Source organism: Hemitrygon akajei, chromosome 1 (assembly GCF_048418815.1).
Source record: "Hemitrygon akajei chromosome 1, sHemAka1.3, whole genome shotgun sequence".
Taxonomy (NCBI): Eukaryota; Metazoa; Chordata; class Chondrichthyes; order Myliobatiformes; family Dasyatidae; genus Hemitrygon; species Hemitrygon akajei.
This window is the reverse complement of record NC_133124.1, coordinates 139,614,261-139,638,033: the sequence shown is the minus strand read 5'-3', so window position 1 is coordinate 139,638,033 and position 23,773 is coordinate 139,614,261.

Genomic DNA, 23,773 nt, shown 5'->3' with positions numbered 1-23,773 from the left:
AGTTATGTCAGCAGTCATCGTTCTATTTTGTTCTTCGCTTAAAGTGGGTAACTCTAGAGAATTCAAGAAGGTGTCAATTTGGGTTATGCTTCCCCCTGGAACTTTGGAATATAGAGTTTTGTAAAACACTTCAAAAGCTTCTTTAATTTCACTTAGCTTATTTTTAACATTTTCATTCTTGGGGCCCTAATTCTATGAATTGTATTTTCTGCTATCTTTCTTTTTCAGTTTCCATGCAAGTATTTTCATAGATTTCGATCCACTTTCATAATGTCTCTGTTTCAGAAACAATAAGTTTTTCCTGATTTCTTGCGTAGCCAAATTATTTATTTCATTCATAATTCTTTTAATTTCCCCTAATGTATCCTGTGCCAAATTCAATTTATGTTTTTTCTCTAGTTCCTTCAGCCTATTTTGTAATTCCTCTAAAGTTTTATTCCTTATTTTTTTTCTTATATGAAGATACCATTATAATTTTCCCACTTAAGACCACCTTCAGAGTATCCCATAAAATGGGAGGTGGAACCTCTCCATTATCATTAAATTCTAAGTAGAGACCAATTTCTTTTTTAGTTTGTTCCTTAAAGTACGGATCATTGAGCAGACTTGAATTTAGTTTCCAAATAGTATTCTTTGGTTGTAGGTCAAATTCAACAGATAAATATATAGGTGCATGGTCACTTACATCTATTGTCACAATTCCACAGGTGTTTATTTTGTCTTTGTCTTTTCCAAATGTTATGAAATAGTCTATTCTTGTATATACAGAATGGGGAGCAGAATAATGAGTGTAATCCCTTCTGTCAGGGAAAAGGTCCCTCCATATATCAATTAAACCAACATCCTCAAACAGTGTATTAACTTTCTTATGTAAAGATTTTGTTTCATAGGTTTTTCTACTGGAAGAGTCTAAGTTTGGTTGTAATTGTAAATTTAAAGTCTCCCCCACATATCAGGAGACCTTCTGTTTCTGTTACCATAATATCAGTATTTTCTGAAAGAAACCAATATCACTTCCCGGGGGTGCATATATATTCAATAGAGTAACTGAATTGCCATCTATATTCCCCCTTACCAGAATATATCTGCCCTCTTCATCTCCTATTTCGAATACTTTTTCAAAATTTAGCTTACTTGAGATAAGAATTGCAACTCCTCTCCTATGTCCTGATTTATATGAGGAGAAAAACAGATTAGTGAAGCCCATTCTCTTTAGTTTTTTATGCTCATTATCACTTAAATGAGTTTCCTGTAAATATACTACATGGGCTTGTTCTTTTTTCATTTTGGATAAAATTCTCTTACGTTTGATTGGATTTAATAGCCCATTGACATTAAAAGAAATGAATTTTACCTTGTCCTTATCCATCTGTATTTATCTGTCAATTTATCATTGAAATTGGAATAAAACTTAATCGATCTACTCCCTGAACAAATAAGAACCAAGAAATGCAAATAATAACAAAAATGGCAACGAACGTGTGATTCCAAGGCTCAGGTCACTAATAGATGACCCTGCGTTGAGCTAGAGGAAATGTCTAGCTGTGGGGGATAACTCCTCCTACTTGTGAGTTGAGGGACCCCATTGCAGTATTCATAAAAGTCAGTGAACAAATCCATTACACAGAAAAGATTTCCCTGTGTACTCCTCCTATATATATATATATATATATATATATATGCACACACACACACACACACACACACACACAAATATATATATATATATATATCCACATACACACATACACACACACACATTCACATATATATATATACATACATATACATACACACACACATTACATACAGACATATATATGCTGGGCAAAGTACTGGAGAGTTTAACATCGGTAGCTGAGCGAAGGGCGCTGAGTAGGCTACGGTCAATTATGGAAAACCCTGAACATCCTCTACATAGCACCATCCAGAGACAGAGAAGCAGTTTCAGCGACAGGTTACTGTCGATGCAATGCTCCTCAGACAGGATGAAGAGGTCAATACTCCCCAATGCCATTAGGCTTTACAATTCAACTGCCAGGACTTAAGAACTTTTTTAAAGCTATTATTAATGCTTTTGAGTTAGTGATTTAGATGCATATCATATTATTACTGAGTTAAGTATTGTATGTAATGAGTTTTTGCTACAACAAGTGTATGGGACATTGGAAAAATGTTGAATTTCCCAATGGGGATGAATAAAGTATCTATCTATCTATCTATCTATCTATATATATTCTCATTTTGGTGGGGAAAAAGGAGTAAGTGAACGAATAAAGAATAACCACTAAGTAATATAAAATCCACATTATAATGAGTATTTCTCAAGATAGGTATATCACCGTGTACTTTTGCTTCTGTTTAGCTTCTCAACATTTTTAAAGTTAGCCAAACCTTATGGCTCTTCTGAAGGGGGTGAGGACTGTCTTTGGGAAACTCCCGGTCTCTTCCTGATATATTTCTCTCGGCCTCCTCCCGTCTCTTGCCTTCTCGATTCTCGTACTATTTCCCAAGCGGAGCAGGATAATTCCTCAGCCAGGCTGTCCTTCGTTTTGGTCATGCTGATGGACAACCCTCTGGCCTTCATGTCTGTAGTCGCCTCTTCCACTGTCTGGTACAACCGCGTCCCACTGTCATAAAGCACTCGAAGTTTAGCAGGGTATGGAGTTTGAAGTCTAATCTTATTTTGCTTTAGTAGTCGCTTTACTTCAAAGTATTCTTTGCATTTCTGGAGGACCGTGGGGGGGGATAATCTTGGTTGAAATATATTAATTTATCCTCTAAAAACACTCCCTTCTTACCCCAGGCCCTTCGTAGAATCTCCGCCTTGGTGCTGTACTGAAGGAATTTAATTATTATTGAGCTTGGCTTTCTATCCTGGGTAGGTTTTGGGACTAACGCGCGGTGGGCTCTTTCAATTTCCAGTTCCATAGCCGGGGGAAGCTTCAGCGCATCCCGCAGTAACTTTCCGACAAACTCCGTCATAGACGGGCCCTCCGCTCCTTTGGGAACGCTGTAGATTCTGATATTTTTCCGCCGTGATCTTCCCTCCAGATCAAGCAGTTTACCTTCTTGGTGATTTAATATTTTTATTGTCTTACTCAGTATACGTTCCACGTTTTGAATGTGATCTTCCACCTTCTCAATTCGAGTCTCTCTCTTGGTGAATTTTGTGAACAATGGCAGCTTCAGGACACAATGGGCTCTCTGGTCAGCAGCTTCTCTCTGTGGGAACCTAGTGTCTCTTTCTCAATCGCTCACGGTACATTTTCCTGGTGTTTACTCCTCATGCCGACTTCTGACACTATGTTATGTTTGTTATTAATAAAGACAAATAGTGTGGGTAAGAACACTGGTACATATTTATTACAGTAATGGCTTCAGCTCAACATGAACACATGCAACCAGGCTCCCAACATCACTTCCTGTTCCAGGTGAACTGCCCACATTGCACTCTGGGAACTGAAGTTCTCTATTATGTACTCATATAATAATACAGGGGGCCCCTGATGACAGATGCTGCTTTCCTGCGACAGCACTCTGTGTAGATGTGCTGAATGGCGGGGAGGGCTTTACCCCGATGTGCTAGGCTGTATCCACTAGTTTTTGTAGGATTTTCCGTTCAAGGGCATTGGTGTTTCCATACCAGGCTGCGAAGCCTGCTATGGAAATATACAGCACAGTTGTACAGATCAACCCACAATAAATGTGTAAGTAATTATATTTAAATAGTGTGGCTGAAGGGTGCTGATCAGACTGCGATTCTGGGACATGACCAAAACTTTATGTTAGGATTGATGTCCCCATTGTAGACTGTGCTCTTGGGGTATGGTTGTTCCATGTAATGAGAAATTAAAATCACACCCACCACTGGCACTGGCAGCTCATTCTACACTTTCACAACCCTCTGTGAAGAAGTTCCCCCCATACTGCCCTTAAACATTTCACATTTCACCATTAACCCATAAATTCCAGTTCACCCATACCTATACCCTTCATAATTTTGTATACCTCTATCAAATCTCCCCTCGATCTTGTATTATTTGGAGAAGTTCTAACCTATTCAATTTTCCTTTATAACTCCAGTCCTCCAGTCCTGGCAACATCCTAGTAAATTTTCTCTGTACTCTTTTAATCTTATTTGCTTCTATCCTGTAGGTATGTGACTCCTGTACTCAATACTTTGATCTATGAAGGTCAATGTGCCAAAAGCTTTCTTAAGACTCTATCCACCTGTGATGTCACTTTCAATGGATTATAAATCCATATTTTCTGATCCCTTTGTTCTACTGCACTCCTCAGTGCCCTATCATTCACTGTGTAAAACATACCTTGGTTGGTCCTCCCAAAATGCAACACATCACGCTTGTCCGCATTAAATTCCATCTGCAAGATCTGATAGTCTCCTTTGTTGTCCACTCCACCCCGAATCTTGGTGTTACCTGCAAATTTACTGATCCAGTTCACCACATTATCATCCGGGTTGTTGATATAAATGATGAACAACAAAAGACGCAGTGTGGATCCCTGCATCTCTCCACTAGTCACAGGCCTCCAATCCGAGACACAACTATCTACAGCCACACTCTGGCTTCTCCCACAAAGAATGTCCAATCCAATTTACCTGGAATGCCAAGTGACTGAACCTTCTTGACCAACCTCCCATGTGGGGCCTTGTCAAATAAATGCCTTGCTGAAGTCCATGTAGACAACATTCACTGCCTGATCTTCATTAACTTTCCTGGCAATGTTCTTGAAAATCTCTATAGGATTGGTTAGACATGACTACCACACACTAAACCATGCTGACCATCCCTAATTTGTTCTTTCTCTTTAAGCTTCTCAGTTTTGATCAGCTCAGATTTGAAAATACATATTGGTTTCTTTCTGTCCAACGATAATGAGCAGCTGAATGTTCATCCTACACGCTACTGTGTGCATGAGTGTGCATGAATTCATTAGGGCTGTGAATTAATTTCCATGCTCCTGAATAAAGGAATAAATTAACACAAAAGGCGGCCGTCTCTATCTTAACTCTTCCATTATGAAGTAGCTATTCAAACTGAAATGCAAATAAGATGCTGTTCACTCATTGTGAAAGGTATGTGCTAATGAGTTGCACACACAATTCATTTAGCAATTTTTGGCTATAGCATGCAATGTTCTAATTCGATATGTGATCTGCGTAATCAAAGGCACTTCTTTGTTTATGACATTGATGGCATTGTGTGTGGCACAATACGCTCCTATTGTACTCTTAGCACGAAGAGCAGAATAAAAATTTACTCTGACATTTAAAAGGATTCAAAGCAAAATAGGTGTAGGCACCTTGAGTCTAACTGCTCATCAATCTGGTTCGATAGCACCATTCTGCCTATTAACTCAGAAATCGTTGTCAGTCCTATTCTGGAACTGTTCTGCAGTGTAGCTTTGGAGGGACTTAACAATTTATTCAGTCTTTTGTGTGAGTGCATGACTCAGTATCAATACAGCTATAAAGAAAGCAAGACAGCGGCTATATTTCATTAGGAGTTTGAGGAGATTTGGTAAGGCACCTGAGAACATTCTAACTGGCTGCACCACTGTCTGGCGTGGGATGTGGGGGGAAGGTTACTGCTCAGGATCAAAGTAAGGTGCAGAGAGTTGTAAAATCAGTCAGCTCCATCATGGGCTTTGTAATATCCAAGACATTTTCAAGGAGCGGTGGCTCTAAAAGGTGGTGTCCATCATTAAGGACACTCAGTATATGCCCTCTTCTCATTCTTACCATCAGGAAGGTGGTACAGGAACATAGAACATAGAGCACATTACAAGCCCTCCAGCCCACAATTTTGTGCGACCTTGTAACCTACTTTAAAATCTGCCTAGAATTTCCCTACCATATAGCTGTCAATTTTTCCAAGCTCCAAGTACCTATCTAAGAGTCTCTTAAAAGACCCTATTTTATCTGCCTCTACCACCTTCACTGGCAGTGCATTCCACACACCCACCACCCTCTGTGTGAAAAACTTACCTCTGACATCCCCCTTGTACCTACTTCCAAGCACCTTTAAATAATGCCCCATCGAATTAGCCATTTCAGCCCTGGAAAAAAGCCTCTGGGTATCCACATGATGAATCATCATCTTGTACACCTCTATCAGGTAAACTCTCATCCTCCGTTGCTCCAAGGAGAGAAGGCCAAGTTCACTCAATCTATTCTCATAAGGCAACATCTTTGTAAACCTCCTCAGCACCCTCTCTATAGAATCTACATCCTTCCTGTAATGAGGTAACCAGAACTGAGCACAGTACTCCAAGTGGGGTCTGACCAAGGTCTTATATAGCTGTAACATTACCTCACAGCGCTTAAACTCGATCCCATGGTTGATGAAGGCCAACACATCATATGCCTTCTTAACCAAGCTGTCAACCTGCGCAGCAGCTTTGAGTGCCCTGTGGACACAGACCCCAAGACTTCTCAGATCCTCCACACCGGCAAGAGTCTTACCATTTATATTATATCTGTCTTCAAATTTGACCTACCGAAATGAACCACTTCACACTTATCTTGGTTGAACTCCAATCTACCACATCTCAGCCCAGTTCTGCATCCTATCAATGTCCTGCTGTAACCTTTGACAATCCTCCACACTATCCACAACACCATCAACTTATGTATCATCAGCAAACTTACTTACCCACCCTTCTACTTTCTCAACCAGGTCATTTATAAAAATCACAAAGAGGAGGGGTCACAGAACTGATCCCAGTGGAACACCACTGGTCACCGACCTCCATATAGAATACAAACCATCTACAACCTCCCTTTGCCTTCTGTGGTCGTCAATTCTGGATCCACAAAGCAAGGTCTCCTTGGATCCCATGCCTCATTACTTTCTGAATAAGCCTCGCATAGGGAACCTTATCAAATGCCTTACTGAAATCCATATAACTACATCCACTGCTCTACCTTCATCAATGTGTTTTGTTACATCCTCAAAAAATTCAATCAGGTTTATAAGCCCTTGACAAAGCCATGCTGACTCTCCCTAATCAGATTATGTCTCTCCAAATGCTCATAAATCCTGCCTCTCATGATCTTCCCCAACAACATGCCCACCACTGAAGTAAGACTCACTGGTCTATAATTTCCTGGGTTATCTCTACTCCCTTTTGTGAACAAAGGAACAACATTTGCAGCCTTCCAATCCTCTGGTACTTCTCCCATCCTTATAGATGATGCAAAGATAATTGCCAGAGGCTCAGCAATCTCCTCCCTTGCTTCCCACAGCAGTCTGGGGTATATTTTGTCTAGTTCTGGCAACTTATAATACCTTTCAAAAGCTCCAGCACATTCTCTTTTTTAGTGTCTATACACTCAAGCATTTCAGTACGCTGTAAGTCATCCCCACAATTGCCAAGGACTTTTCTGTGGTGAATACTGAAGCAAAGTATTCATTAAGTACCTCCGCTACCTCCTCCAGCTCCATACACATTTCCACTATTGCTCCTGATTGGTCCTATTCTCACACAGCTCATCCTCTTGCTCTTCACATACTTGCAGAAATGCCTTGGGGTTTTCATTAATCCAGCTCGCCAAAGCCTTCTCGTGGCCCCTTTTAGCTCTTCTAATTTCATTCTTGAGCTTCTTCCTGGCACCCTTGTCATTTTCTAGAGCTCTAACAGTGCCTAGTTTCATGAACATTTTGTAAGCTTTTCTTTTCTTCTTGTCTAGATTTTCTACATCCTTTGCACACCATGGTTCTTTTACCCTACCATCCATTCCCTGCCTCAATGGAATATACCTCTGCAGAGTGCCATGCAAATGTTCCTGAAGATTTGTCACATTTCTGCCGTGCATTTCCCTGAGAACATCTGCTCCCAATTTATATTCCCGTCTGACATAATAGCATCATATTTCCCCCTACCCCAACTAAATGTTTTCCCAAATTTTCTGCTCCTATCCCTCTCCAGTGCTATGATAAAGGAGATAGAATTGTGATCACTATCTCCAAAATGCTTTCCCACTGAGAGATCTGACACCTGACCAGGTTCATTTCCCAATACCAGATCAAGTACAGCCTCTCCTCAAGTTGGCTTATCTACATATTGCATCAGGAAACCTTCCTGAACACACTTAACAAACACCACCCCATCTAAACCCCTTGCTCTAAGGAGATGCCAGTCAATATAAGGAAAGTTAAAATCACCCATCACAACAACCCTATCATTATTGCACCATTCCAGAATCTGTCTCCCTATCTGCTCCTCAATGTCTCTGTTACTATTGGTGGGGGAGGGGGGAAACAGTTCCATAAATAAACACCCATTAGAGTTATTGCTCCCTTCCTGTTTCTGACTTACATCCACAGTGACTCAGTAGACAATCCCTCCATGACTTCCTCCTTTTCTGCAGCCATGACACTATCCCTGATTGGCAATGCCAATTACCCACCTCTTTTGCCTCTCCCTTTCCTTTCTGAAATATCTAAAGCCTGGCACACTCAGCAGCCATTCCTTCCCCTGAGACATCCAAGTCTCTGTAATGGCCACAACGCCATAGTTCCATGTACTGATCCAAGCTCTAAGTTCACCTGCCTTAGAAACATAGAAAACCCACAGCACAATACAGGCCCTTCGGCCCACAAAGTTGTGCCAAACATGTCCCTACCTTAGACATTACTAGGCTTACCTATAGCTCTCTATTTTCCTAAGCTCCATGTACCTATCTAAAAGCCTCTTAAAAGACCCTATCATGTCCACCTCCACCACCGTTGCCGGCAGCCCGTTCCATCTATCTATCTATCTATCTATCTATTTATTTATTTATTTATTTATTTATTTATTTATTTATTAGCCTTGTTTATGATACTTCTTGCATTAATATAGACACATCTCAAAACATCTGTTTGAGTGCATCTTTGCTCTATCATCTGCCTATCCTTCCTCACAAACCCCTACAAGCTGTCACTACTTGTGCACCAACTGCCCCATCCTCTGCCTCTTCACTTCAGTTACCACCCCCTTGCAAGTCTAGTTTAAACCTTCCCAATAGCATTAGCAAACCTCCCTCTCAGGATATTGGTTCCCCTCTTGTACAGGTCACCCATTCCCCAGAAAAGGTTCCAATGATCCAAGAACTTGAAACCCTGCCCCAGCTCCTCAGCCACTCATTCATCTGCGCTATCTTCCTGTTCTGGCCTTCCCTAGCTCGTGGCACCGGGACTAATCAGGGGATTACCACCTTGGAGGTCCTGCTCTTCAGCCTCCTTCCTAACTCCCTAAACTTACTGTGCAGGACCTCTACCCCTCTATAGCCTATGTCACTGGTACCAGCATGTACCACGACCTCTGGCTACACACCCTCCCCTTCAAGAATATTCTGCAACCGCTAAGAGACATCCTGGACCCGAGCACCTAGGAGGCAACATACTGTCCTGGTGTCTCTTTTGCTGTCGCAGAATCTTCTATCTGTCCCCCTAACTATCGAGTCCCCTATAAACATTGCTCCGCCTGACTTCACCCTACCCTTCTGAGGCTCAGAGCTGACCACAGTGCTATTGGTCTGGCTGCTGCTGCCTTGCCCAGATAGGTCACCCCCCTCAGCAGTATCCACGGGGGTATTCCTGTTGCTGAGGGGAATGGCCACCAGGGGACCCTGCACTGACTTCTTTCACCTTTTACCTCTTTCAGTGTTCACCCATCTATTCCCCAAATTCTGCACTCTGTGTGTAACCACCTGCTGAGAAGTCATATCTATCAATTGCTCTGCCTCCCAGATGATCCCAAGTTCATCCATCTCCATCTCCAGCTCCTTCCTGTGGTCTTTCATGAGCTGGAGTTGGCTGCACTTCCCGCAGATGTAGTCATCAGGGAAACTATCAGGTTCCATGAATTCCCTCATCCTACAGGAGGAGCATTCCACTGTCATATCTGCCATCCTGCCTACACTGTGCAATGGGCAACCAACACCAAATCAGCAATAATAAAACAAACAAACTAACCCTGCTAAACTGTGTCTTTGGCCGCAGCCTCATCTTATTGAAGCCTCTTGAGTCAAAGCTTGATGCTCCTACTGTCACCGCTGGCCTATTCCCACCAATAGCCACCCCGAGTGTAGCCACCTGGCTTGCCCTCTCTGTACTGTTATTTAATTCGCAGTGCTCTGCTGGACCTCTGGAATGTCCGAACGCCTGTGAAGCTTTCCTTTTATACTAGCTTCGCTGACCCGCGAGTAAACTCTTCGAAGTACTCTGGACCTTGTTTACACAAACATCCCCGATGGAGCCCCGCCCCCACCTTGGTTACTCAGACCACATCTCTGTTATGCTAATCCCAGCATACAGACCGCTCGTCAGGCGCTCCAGACCAGTCCAGAAGCAGGTGAAAACCTGGCCAGCAGGAGCCATCTCTGCTCTTCAAGACTGCTTTGAGCTTTGAGAACATGGGCTGAAGGGCCTGTTTCTGTGCTGTGCTTTTCTATGACTCTATGGCCTGTAAAAGGTTGACCATATGCAACTACTTGCAGTCAAATCAAATTCTTGCCTGCCAGATTTGAGTTTACTGTTATATGCGCAAGAACATGTATGAGCAGGTACAAAAAAACTTACACACAAGCAGCATCGCAGGCTCATGGCATCATATATGCAATCATTCACAAGAATAATGTAAATCAAACATAAATTGTATACTGTACAATATTTTTTACACAGAACGCAATTAGAACAAAAAATTGCCTGCTATGTTGCTGGATTGTCAAAGTGTTCATAGTATTGGCAACCTATAGTGTTATAGTTTTGCCCGTTAGTTCAAGAGCCATATATATGCTTGAAGGAAAGTAACTGTTCTTGAACCTGTTGGTGTGGGACTTCAGGTTTCTGTACCTCCTGCACAGGGGTAGATAGCATGACACAGATTGTGGGATCTTTGATGACAGATGTTGCCTTCTTAAGGTAGCATATCCTGCACATCAATATCTGCAAAGATTCAAAGACATTTATTGAGTATGTATGCAATATACAACCCTGAGATTTGACTTCCCACAGATAGCCACAAAACAAAGAAACACCATGGAATTCATTTGAATATAAAAAAATCAACCCCCAATGTGCAAAAAATCATATAATACAAACAGCGAAAGTAAAACAAGTGAAAAACACCAGTGCACAACCCAGGCTTACTCAGTTCTGCTCAGTTCAGTTCAATCTAGCACTCTGATGTTAGAAGGGAAGCGTAACAGGAGGCATTCAAATAATGTGAAATCAGGGCCAACACATTCCTTTGAGGGCAAAAACCAGGAGTAAGAAACTTGGGGAACCGTGGATATTGAAGGCTGGATAAAACAATCAAAAGGAAGATATTGTATGAAAGGTACTAGGAACTAAAAACCAACACGACTAGTCAGGAGTACAAGAATTGCAGGGAGGTACTTAAAAAGGAGTTCAGGAAGGCAGAAAGGGTCACAAAATAACAATGGCTGACAGAAGTATGTTAAATCTGAAGGCATTCTGTTAATATATTAGAAGGCAAACAAATAATCAGGGAAAGAGACCTAAAAGGGAAATCTGTAAATGGAGCTAGAAGGAACAACAGTGGTTTAAATGAATGTTTTTCCTCAGTATTGACTAAAAAATAGAATTTGTAGTAGGAGAATTTAACAAAGGGGAAGATCTAAGCCTTGTGCTAGCCTCAATAAATAAAGAAAAGGCACCGAATGCCTTAGCAGGCTTAGAAGTTTATGAATCCCCGGGGTCAGAGATATAGTGGAAAGTAAAGTAAATTCATAAATGGATTGGCTAAAGATCATGTTGTAGATTCAACATGAAATGTTCAAATTGAAAAATTACACTTGATTCTCTAATTTCATTTCACCTCACCTTTGTTTTATTTCAATGTACATCTAATTAAGTTGGAGGGCTCTGGAATCATACTTCATTCAAGGATGAATATAATTCTCATCTGTATAATGGGACCAAATCTACAAACCAGTTGCACATTCAGAAACAAAAATTTATATTGATGCTGATCATTCTTTAAAGAATGTTTGAGAAAATTGCGATTAACAGCCTGATAAAGAACCAGATTATGAGATCAATAACTCTAATGTTTTGATAAATGGATATTTTGGAGAAGCCTTTGCAGAATGGGAGGTCATTGTCAATATTGAATATGAAACAAATTGTTTTGAAATAGTGAATGAAATAAACACAAATTTTCCTGATTCAGGTATTCACACACCCCACCTTTCCCACTACCACCTCCCTGGCCACTAGAAGTCTGCCTGTACTTTCTGTTTCCTTAGTTTTCTCCAGAAATCCCACCCACAAATCCCTCCAAATGTATCACTCTCCTCCCTTGTGGACAAATCTGTTTCTGGCTCAGCCCTATTCCTCCTTCAGATTGCTCTGCACCTAACAGACCCTGCCAGCCTCGACCTTCACCTTGGTGTGGCAACCGAAGGCAACTGCCCATTCTATGGAAGCTGGGGCAATAAATTAAAGTTGTCATTTGGCATCAGTACATATGAACTCACTGCCAAAAAGTATGAATGAGGTTTAATAGCACCGGCATATGTTGTGAAATTTGTTAACTTGGCAGTACAATGAAATAGATAGATAGATAGATAGATAGATAGATAGATACTTTATTCATCCCCATGGGGAAATTCAACCTTTTTTTTCCAATGTCCCATACACTTGTTGTAGCAAAAACTAATTACATACAATACTTAACTCAGTAAAAATATGATATGCATCTAAATCACTAACTCAAAAAGCATTAATAATACCTTTAAAAAAAAAGTTCTTAAGTCCTGGCGGTTGAATTGTAAAGCCTAATGGCATTGGGGAGTATTGACCTCTTCATCCTGTCTGAGGAGCATTGCATCGATAGTAACCTGTCGCTGAAACTGCTTCTCTGTCTCTGGATGGTGCTATGTAGAGGATGTTCAGGGTTTTCCATAATTGACCGTAGCCTACTCAGCGCCCTTCGCTCAGCTACCGATGTTAAACTCTCCAGTACTTTGCCCACGACAGAGCCCGCCTTCCTTACCAGCTTATTAAGACGTGAGGCGTCCCTCTTCTTAATGCTTCCTCCCCAACACTCCACCACAAAGAAGAGGGCGCTCTCCACAACTGACCTATAGAACATCTTCAGCATCTCACTACAGACATTGAATGACGCCAACCTTCTAAGGAAGTACAGTCGACTCTGTGCCTTCCTGCACAAGGCATCTGTGTTGGCAGTCCAGTCTAGCTTCTCGTCTAACTGTACTCCCAGATACTTGTAGGTCTTAACCTGTTTGTGGCCTCAGATTCTGTATTATCAGCCGCTCCATGGTCTTCATCACGTGCGACGTCAAGGCAACAGGTCTGAAGTCATTCAACTCCTTTGGTTGTGGTTTCTTCGGTACCGGGACAATACAGGATGTTTTCCACTGTCTGGGTACTCTTCTCTGATCTAGGCTTATGTTGAAGATGCGCTGTAGTGGTTCTCCCAGCTCAGTCGCACAGGCCCTCAGTAATCGTGGGGAAACTCCATCCGGTCCAGCCGCCTTGCTGGTACAGATCTTCCTCAGTTGACCTTCCACCTGTGCAGCCGTAATCCTGGGCGTGGGCAAGGTCTCCTGTGAGTGGCTATTTTCCTGTGAGGGAAGTAAGCCTGGTGTGGAGTTCTGCGGTGAGGATGAGATTGTGCTGTCGAACCTATTGAAGAAGATATATATATGATAATATAGGGGGAAAACTGAATTACAATAAGTGTATAAATAGTTAAATTAAATAACTAGTGCAAAGAACAAATAGAAATATAAAGTAGTGAGGTAGTGTTCATGGATTCAATGTCCATTCAGAAATTGGATGGCAGAGGGGAAGAAGCTGTTCCTGAACCACTGGGTTGGGAGTTAATCAGCGTTGGGAGTCAAGTCAAGTCACTTTTTATTGTCATTTCGACCATAACTGCTGGCACAGTATACAGTAAAAACGAGACAATGTTTTTCATGACCACGGTGTTACATGACACAGTACAAAAACTAGACTGAACTATGTAAAAAACAACACAGGGAGAGAAAAAAGGAACAACTACACTAGACTATGGATCTACCCAGGACTGCATAAAGTGCACAAAACAGTGCAGGCATTACAATAAATAATAAACAAGACAATAGGGCAGCAAGGTGTCAGTCCAGGCTTTGGGTATTGAGGAGTCTGATAGCTTGGGGGAAGAAACTGTTACGTAGTCTGGTCGTGAGAGCCCGAATGCTTCGGTGCCTTTTCCCAGATGGCAGGAGGGAAAAGAGTTTGTATGAGGGGTGCATGGGGTCCTTCATAATGCTGTTTGCTTTGCGGATGCAGCGTGTAGTGTAAATGTCCGTTATGACGGGAAGAGAGACCCCGATGATCTTCTCAGCTGACCTCACTATCCGCTGCAGGGTCTTGCAATCCAAGATGGTGCAACTTCCAAACCAGGCAGTGATGCAGCTGCTCAGAATGCTCTCAATACAACCCCTGTAGAATGTGATGAGGATGGGGGGTGGGAGATGGACTTTCCTCAGCCTTCGCAGAAAGTAGAGAAGCTGCTGGGCTTTCTTTGCTATGCAGCTGGTGTTGAGGGACCAGGTGAGATTCTCCACCAGGTGAACACCAAGAAATTTGATGCTCTTAACAATCTCTACCGAGGAGCCGTTGATTTTCAGCAGGAAGTGGTCACTCCATGCCCTGCTGAAGTCAACAACCATCTCTTTTGTTTTGTTCACATTCAGAGACAGGTTGTTGGCTCTGCACCAGTCCGTTAGCCACTGCACCTCCTCTCTGTAAGCTGACTCATCGTTCTTGCTGATGAGACCCACCACGGTCATGTCATCGGTGAATTTGATAATGTGGTTCGAGCTGTGTGTTGCAGCAGAGTCGTGGGTCAGCAGAGTGAACAGCAGTGGACTGAGCACACAGCCCTGGGGGGCCCCCGTGCTCAGAGTGATGGTGTTGGAGATGCTGCTCCCGATCCGGACTGACTGAGGTCTCCCAGTCAGGAAGTCTAGGATCCAGTTGCAGAGGGAGGTGTTCAGGCCCAATAGGCTCAGCTTTCCAATCAGTTTCTGAGGGATGATTGTGTTGAATGCTGAACTAAAGTCTATGAACAGCATCCGAACGTATGTGTATTTTTTGTCTAGGTAGGTGTAGTGATGGTCTTAGACAGAGTAACATCATCAATGCACTTGCTGATGTAGCTGGTCACTGATGCTGTGTACTCCTCTAAGTTGGTAGAGTCGCCATCTGTTGCAGCCTCCCTGAACATGTGCCAAAACCATTAAACTGTCTACTCCCATCAATCTGCACCAGGACCATTGCCCTCAATACTCCTACCATCTCTGTACCTATCCAAACTTCTCTTAACTGTTGAAATCAAACTCACATATGCCACAGGTGTTGGAAGCTCATTCCACACATCCATGACCCCCTGAATGAAGAGGCTTCCTGTCGTATTAAAAAACTTTTCCCTAATTTGTCATTTATTCCTAGTCTATTCCTATTTTTTCCTTAACTGCTTTGAAATATGTGCAGTTAAGGTCACTCTTCCTAAAGTACTTCCCTACTGACACTTCCTCTACTTGACCTGCTTCATTCCTCAGGAAAAAGTCCAGTGGCACACTTTCCTTTATGAGCCTATGTAATAAAAATCCCCTAGTAATATAATGCTAATTTTACTGCTGTTTATATATCTGTTCCAAGAATTTATTCCACCAGAGAGACAACTCCAGTAACTCTGTACAGAATTTGCTCAGTTTTATGGCATTGATGTTGCAATGAAATTTTCATTTGAAAACTACAATTTCAAATTCCTGCGAGTGCACATCTCGCACAACCTCTCATAGTCCCAGAACACATCGTCCACAATTGGGAAAGTTCACCAAAGCCTCTGCTTTCTGAGGAAGTTGAAGAGAGCTGGACTGTGCACATCTATACTCATGAGACCATTAGACCATAAGACATAGAGGTAAAGTTAGGCCATTTGGCCACTAAGTCTGCTCCACCATTTGGTCATGGGTGATTCATTTCTCTCTCCATCCCATTCTCCTGCCTTCTCCCCATAACCTTTCAGGCTATGACTTGTCAAGAATATATCAACCTCTGCCTTAAACACTCACAGTGCCCTGGTGTCCACAGCCATCTGTGGCAACAAATTCCACAGATTCACTGCCCTCTGGCTAAAGGAATTCCTCCTACTCTCTGTTATAAATGGACGTCCCTCTATTCTGAGGTTTTGCCCTCTGATCCTAGACTCCCTTCTATAGGAAAGATCCTCCTCATATCCACTCTATTTAGGCCTTTCAACATTCGATTGGTTTCAATGAGATCCCCTCTCATTCTTGTAAATTCCAGGCCTAGAGCCATCAAATGCTCCTCAGATAATAAGCCTTGCATTCTTGGAATTATTTTCCTGAAGCTCCTCTGAAACCTCTCCAATGTCTGCACATGCTTTCTTAGATAAGAGGCCCAAAACTTCTCACAATACTCCAAGTGAGGTCTTACAGTGCCTTATAGAACCTCAGCATTACAACCTTGTTTTTATATTCTGGTCCACTTGAAATGAATGCCAACAGTGCATTTGACTTCCTCACCCCCAACTCAATCTGCATGATATGAAGACAGGTGGAAGGACAGGTAGCCTTGAAGAAGCAGGGAAGCTACAGAAGAAATTAGACAGATTAGGAGAATGGGCAAAGAAATGGCAGATGAAATTTAGTGGAAACTTTTAGGGAATCCGACACAATTCCCTTTGCACCTCAGATTTTTGAATTCCCCCCCCCCCCTTTAGAAAATATTCTATGCTTTTAGCTCTTCAACCAAAGTACATGACCAACACTGTATTCCAGCTTTCACTTATTTTCCCATTCTCCTGATATGTCTAAGTCTTTTTGTAGCTTCCCTGCTTCCTCAACACTACCTGCCCTTCTACCTAACCACATCATCCACAAACAAGGCCACAAAGCCATCAATTTCATCATCCAGATCATTGACATACACAGTAAAACAGTTGACATGGTAGTGTAATGCAGTACATGTGACATGGTAGTATAACGCAGTACATGTGATCGAGTTCAATTCCCACTGCTGCCTGTAAGGAGCTTGTACGTTCTCCCCGTGACCACCTGGGTTTCCTCTGGATTCTCCGTTTCCTCTCACAGTCCAAAGATGTACCAGTTGGTAGGTTAATTTTCCAGCAGTCCAATATCTGTATTTGCCTCTCTTTTACTCCTTATATATCTAAAAAAAACTTCTGGTATCCTCTTTGATATTATTAGCTAGCTTAACTTCATATTTCATCTATTCCCTCCTTATGGCTTTTTTAGTTGCCTTCTGTTGGTTTTTGAAAACTTCCTAATCCTCCACCTTCCCATTAATTTTTTGATGTATTATATACCCTCTCTTTTGCTTTTATGTTGGCTTTGAATTCTCTTGACAGCTATGGTTGTGTCATCCTGCCTTTAGAATACTTCTTCTTTGGGATGTACTTTTCTGCACCTTCTGAATTTATCGCAGAAGCCCCAGCCATTGCTGCTCTGCTGCCATTCCTGCTAGTGTTCCCTTCTAATAGACTTTGGCCAACTTCTCTCTCATGCCTCTGTAATTCCCTTTCCTCCACTCTAATACTGATACATTTGACTTTCTCTTCTCTGTTTCAAACTGCAGGGTGAATTCTATAACATTATGATCACTGCCTGCTGAGGGTTTCCTTACCTTAAGCTCTCTAACCAAATCCAGTTCATTATTTAAGACGCAATCCAGAATACGTAGTTGATTGCCTCGAGAGCTCAACCACAAGCTGCTCTAAAGCCATCATGTTAGGCATTCTACAAATCCTCTCTTGGGATCCAGAATCAGCACCAACCTGATTTTCCCAATTTACTTGCATATTGAAATCCCCCATGATTAACATAACATTGCCCTTTTGACATGCATTTTCTATATCCTGTTGTAATTTGTAGAGCACATCCTGGCTACTGTTTTGAAGCCTGTTATAATTCACATCAGGGTCTTTTTACTCTTGCAGTTCCTTAACTCTATCTATAACAACTCCACAACTTCTGATGTATGTTACCTCTTTCTAAGGATTTAATTTCATTTTTTAACCAACAGAGCCACACCACCCTCTGTGCCTTCCTGCCTGTCCGTTCATTACAATGTGTATCCTTGGATATGAAGTTTCCAACCATAATCTCCTTTCAGCCACAACTCAATGATGCCCACAATGCCAATTTCCAATCTCTAATTGCGCTACAAAATCATCTACCATATTCCGTATATTGTGTGCATTCAAATAAAACACCTTCAGTCCTGTATTCATCACCCTTTTTGATTTTGTCCCTCTAACTCATCCCACTGACTGTAATTTTGCCATGCCATCTGCCTGTCCTCCCTACCAATCTCACTACGCACTGCCTCTGCTTGAGATCTACTAACTGCTCCATTCTCAGCCCTATCACACAGATTACCATCCCTGCCAAGTTAGTTTAAATCCTCCCCAACAGTTTTTATTGCTGTGTTCTTTATTTTGTTGTGTTTTTTGTGCTGCATCGGATCCAGAGTAACAAGTATTTTGTTCTCCTTTACACTTGTGTACTGGAAATGACATTAAACAATCATTTAAAATAACTTTAAAAATTAAAATTCTCAAATTATGAATCAGTTTTGTTGGTTTGCATTGTTTTTCCATTCATTGGTAATTATCATTAATTTTGATTTGATTTGAAATTACATAATTAGGCACTTTCAATGATCCTGCTTAACTTTTGGCAGGTCACAGAGTTATATCGCATGGGAACAGGCCCTCTGGTTCACCCAAGCAAGTCTCATTCACCTGTGTTTGGTTTGTAACCTTTTAAACTGATCCTATGCATGTACTCTACTTGTCAACTGTATTTTAAAAGTTGTTATTGTTCTGCCTCAACCACATCCTTTAGCATCCCATTGCATATACATACTGTGTAAAAAGAGTTGTCTCTCAAGTCCTTTTCCTTATTAAATCTTTCCTCTTTCATTTTTAAACCTATTTCTTGATTCTCGACTCTCAACCTTGAGAAAATGCTTTAATACCCCTCTTAACTTCATACAGATCTATAAAATCACCTCTCAGTCTTCTACGCTCCAAGGAATAAATTCCTAGGCTGTCCAGCATCTTCCTATAACTCAGTTCCTCAAGTCCTGCCAACAAACTTGTAAGTCTCCACTGCACTCTTTCCAGTTTAAATACTTCTTTGCTATGGCAACATGACCCCAAGTGTGGCCTCATCATTATCTTATAAAATCAAAAAATAAACCCTCAACATCAATGCACAGTGCCCAGATCAATAAAGGCCAGAGTGCCAAAACCCTTCTTCACCATGCTGTCTTCTTGCGACTCCACTTTCAGTGAACCATGTACTCATACTACAAAGTCTCTCTGTTCTACAACACTCCCCAGGGCGAATGTGAAAGTCCTACCTTGATTTGACTTTCAGAAAAGCAACAGAGATTGGACACCACAGCAGCTAGGCAGTTAGCGCGATGCTATTACAGCTTGGGGCATCAGAGTTCAGAGTTCAATTCTGATATCATCTCTAAGGAATCTGTTCCTTATCCCCAGGGAATCTGTGGGTTTTCTCTGTTTTCCTTCCACAGTCTAAAGACGTGTCAGTTAGTAGGTGAATTCGTCATTGTATATTTCCCTATGATTAGGCTTGGGTTAAATCAGGATTGCTGTTCGAAGGGCTGAAATGGTCAATTTCTGCACTGCATCTCTTAATAAATAAACATCACAATTATCTGAATTAAACTCCATTTGCCATTCCTTCACCCACTTATCCAGCTAATCAAGATCCTTTTTCACTGGAAGCAACGTCATCTATTTCAGTGCCATCTGCAGACTTTCCAGCTGAACCTTGTACATTCTTGTCCAAATTGTTGATATAGATGTCAAACAAAAGTGGGCCAAGCATTGACCTCTGAAGCACATCATCTGTCACGGGCCTCATGTATGAGAAACAACCATCCACCATCACACTCTGCTTTCTACCATCAGTCGGCTCAGTGGACTTATTTTTTAAACTTGGATTTTCAGAAGGTCTTTGACAAGGTGCCTCACATGAGGTTGCTAAACGATATAAGAGTGCATGGTAGTCCAGGAAAGATACTAGCATTGATAGAAGATTGGTGGAGGGGCAGGTAGTGTTGAGGAAACAGGTAGGACGCAGAAGGACTTAGACAGATTAGAAGAATGGGCAAGAATGTGGCAAATGAAATACAATGTTGGAAAATGCATGGTCATGCACTTTGGTAGTAGAAATAAATGTGCGGACTATTTTATAAATGGGGAGAAAATCCAGGAATCTGAGATGCAGAGGGACTTGGGAGTCCTTGTGCAGAACACCATGAAGGCTAACTTGCAGGTTGAATTGGTGGTGAGGAAGGCAAATACCATGTTAGCATTCATTTCAAGAGGTCTAGAATACAAGAGCAAAGATGTGATGCTGAGGCTTTATAAGGCACTGGTGAGGCCTCACCTTGAGTATTGTGAACAACTTTGGGCCCCTCATCTTAGAAAAGATGTGCTGGCATTGGGGAGGGTCCAGAGGAGGTTCACAAGGTTGATTCCAGGAATGAAAGGGTTATCATACGAAGAACATTTGATGGCTCTGGCAGTACAGACGCTCTGTACTCGCTGAAATTCAGAAGGATGAGGGGGAGGTCTCATTGAAACCTTTCAAATGTTGAAAGTCCTAGATGGAGCAGATGTGGAAAGGATGCTTCCATGGTGGGAGAGTTTAGGACAAGAGGGCACAGCCTCAGAATAGAGGGGCACCCTTTCAAAACAGAGATATGGAGCCAAAGGGTAGTGAATTTGTGGAATTTGTTGCCAAATGCAGCTGTGGAGGCCAGGTCATTGGGTGCATTTAAGGCAGAGTTTGATAGGTTCTTGATTGGCCATGGCATTAGAGGTTATGGAGAGAAGGCCGGAAACTGGGATTGAGGAGGAGATAGAAAAGAAAGATCAGCTGTGATTGAATAGCAGAGCAGACTCAATGGGTCAGATGGCCTAATTCTGCTCCTATGTCTTATGTTGGTGCGTGGCCTAGTGGATAAGGCATCGGTCTAGTGATCTGAAGGTCACTGGTTTAAGCCTCAGCTGAGGCAGTGTGTTGTGTCCTTGAGCAAGACACTTAACAACACATTGTTCTGCAACAATACTGGTGCCAACCTGCTTGGGTCCTAGTGCCCTTCTCTTGCACAACATCGGCGGTGTGGAGAGGGGAAGGCTTGCAGCATGGGCAACTGCCGGTCTCCCATACAACCCTGCCCAGGCCTGTGCCCTGGAGACCTTCCAAGGCACAAATCCATGGTCTCACGAGACTAACGGATGCCTATTAATGTCTTATGGTCTAAGATTGGCTGACTGGCAGGAGGCAAAGAGTCGGAAGAAAAGAATTGTCTTCTGGTTGGCTGCTGGTGATTTAGTTCTCTTCTTCAGGGGTCTATGTTGGAACCATGCTTTTCACATTGTATGTTAATGATTTGGATGATGGAATTGATGACTTTGTGGCCAAATTTGCAGATGATAGGAAGATAGGCAGAGGGACAGGCAGTGTTGAGGAAACATGGGGTCTGCAAAAGGACTTAGATGGATTAGAAGAACAGACAAAGATGGACTATAGTGTAGGGCATGGTCATGCACTTTGGTAAAGTTGTAGACTATTTTCTAAATGGGGAGAAAATTCACAAATTAGAGGTGAGAAGAGACTTGGGAGTCCTCATGCAGGATTCCCTAAAAAGGTTAACTTGCAGGCAGGCTGAGTCGATGGTGAGGAAGGCAAATGCAAAGTTAGCATTCATTTTGAGAGGACTAGAATACAAAAGCAAGGATGTAATGCTAACATTTTAGAAGGCATTGGTCACACCGCACTCAGGAGTACTGAGAGTAGATTTGGGCCCCTTACCTAAGAAAAGATGTAAAGCATTGGAGAAGATGCAGAGAAGGTTCACGAGAATGATTCCAGGAATGAAAGGGTGATGTATGAGGAGTCTTAGTAACACTGTGGCTGTCATTGCTTGAGTTTAGAATGAGGGGCGAATCTCATTGAATTATATCAAATATTGAAAGCTCCAGAATAGAGTGGATATGGAATGGACATTTCCTATAGTTGGGGGGAGGGGTGTCTAAGACTAGAGGTCACTCCCTCAGACGAGGGACATCCATTTAGAATGGAGATGAGGAGGAATTTCGTTAGCCAGAGGGTGGTGAATCTGTGGAATTCATTGCTATAGACAGTTGTGCAGGCCATGTGATTGCGTATATTTAAGGCAGAGGCTGATTCATAAGGGCATCAAATATTACAAAGAGAAGGCAGGAGAAAGGGGTTGAGAGGAATAATAAGTCAGCCAAACTGGAATGGCCTAACTCTTTTCCTTTGTCTTATGGATTATTCTATAATGCTCATAATTTGCACCTTGCAGCTGGTGGAAAGGCTTTGTGGTGTCAGAAGCTGAATCACTGGTGATGTTGTTTTGGTAACTGTAGAAACCAATCAACAGAAAAACACAACAGTCAGGATAATTGCCTACTTAGTTGTTTACTTTTAGTGAGGCATTTACACATGACTTGGTGGCGTAATAACGTATGTCATTCATGTACTTCTTACATATAACCCATGATGAATTATGTAAACAAAGGCTTAATCAAGCAATATTACTCAAATATTACTAAAATGTTAAATTTATTGCATCATTTGGTGAGGAGATGTGAAGGGAATTGAACATTGTGAATACATTTCAATTTGATTCTTGTACAATCTCCCGCTGTATTTCTGCACATCTTTGCAAAAGGGTAATTACCATTTGAAAGATCTTCTGGTTCATGTAAAACTGATACATATTACTGAACTTAACATTATACACAGGGCTAAATGAAGACTCACAGGTGCAGTATAGAGGCACTGGCAGTGAAAATGCAGGAAAATTTTGCTTCTAAATTCAATAGAAAAATCACAACTGCAAATTTTGACATCTTGTGCTGCTTGGCAAATTGTAGAGTGGGGTCATGCAAGCAGTGTGTGAACCTGAAGAGTGGATAATTAGTGAGCCTCACCTACAAAGTTTTGATTCCACACTAGCCCTGCACCAATGCAGTTACCATCACACACATACAAACTAGTACTGATGAAGGGTCTCAGCCCAAAATGTTGACTGTTCGTTTCCATGGATGCTACCTGACCTGCTGAGTTCCTCCAGCTTGTTTGTACGTGTTGCTAGTACTTAGCTAGCCACAGGAAGAAAACTGACTTTATTTAAAAGAGCTACTTTCAGATTTGTTGGAGACCGATTTAAAGTGCCTGACCTCATCCAAAATGGATTCCATCATGTTTTCCACTCATTTGCAAGGACTTCCACCAATAGTTCGAGCCACACAATTTCAATTAACACTGGCTAGCTTTGATTTATGCTGAGGGGTCAGGAAGTTGCCTTTTGTGGACTTGTGGTAATGCAGTTCACAGTGTTTATGCATCTGGCTGGAACCTACAGTCAGCATCAGAGCAGTTAGAATCACAATTTGTATCAGTCAGTTTCTTGTTAATGAAGGATCACAATTCCATTACCTTTTTCCCCAGCACCATCCAAAGTTCTCCCCTATTATGCTTCATATAATGCATTAAACTCAGGACCTACTCACTTGCTTCATGGGATAAAGAAGCAGAGGGAAAGGATTTTAAAAATTGTCATGATAACTTTCCATGTCTGAGTAACAGAGATAGTAGATTCAGGGG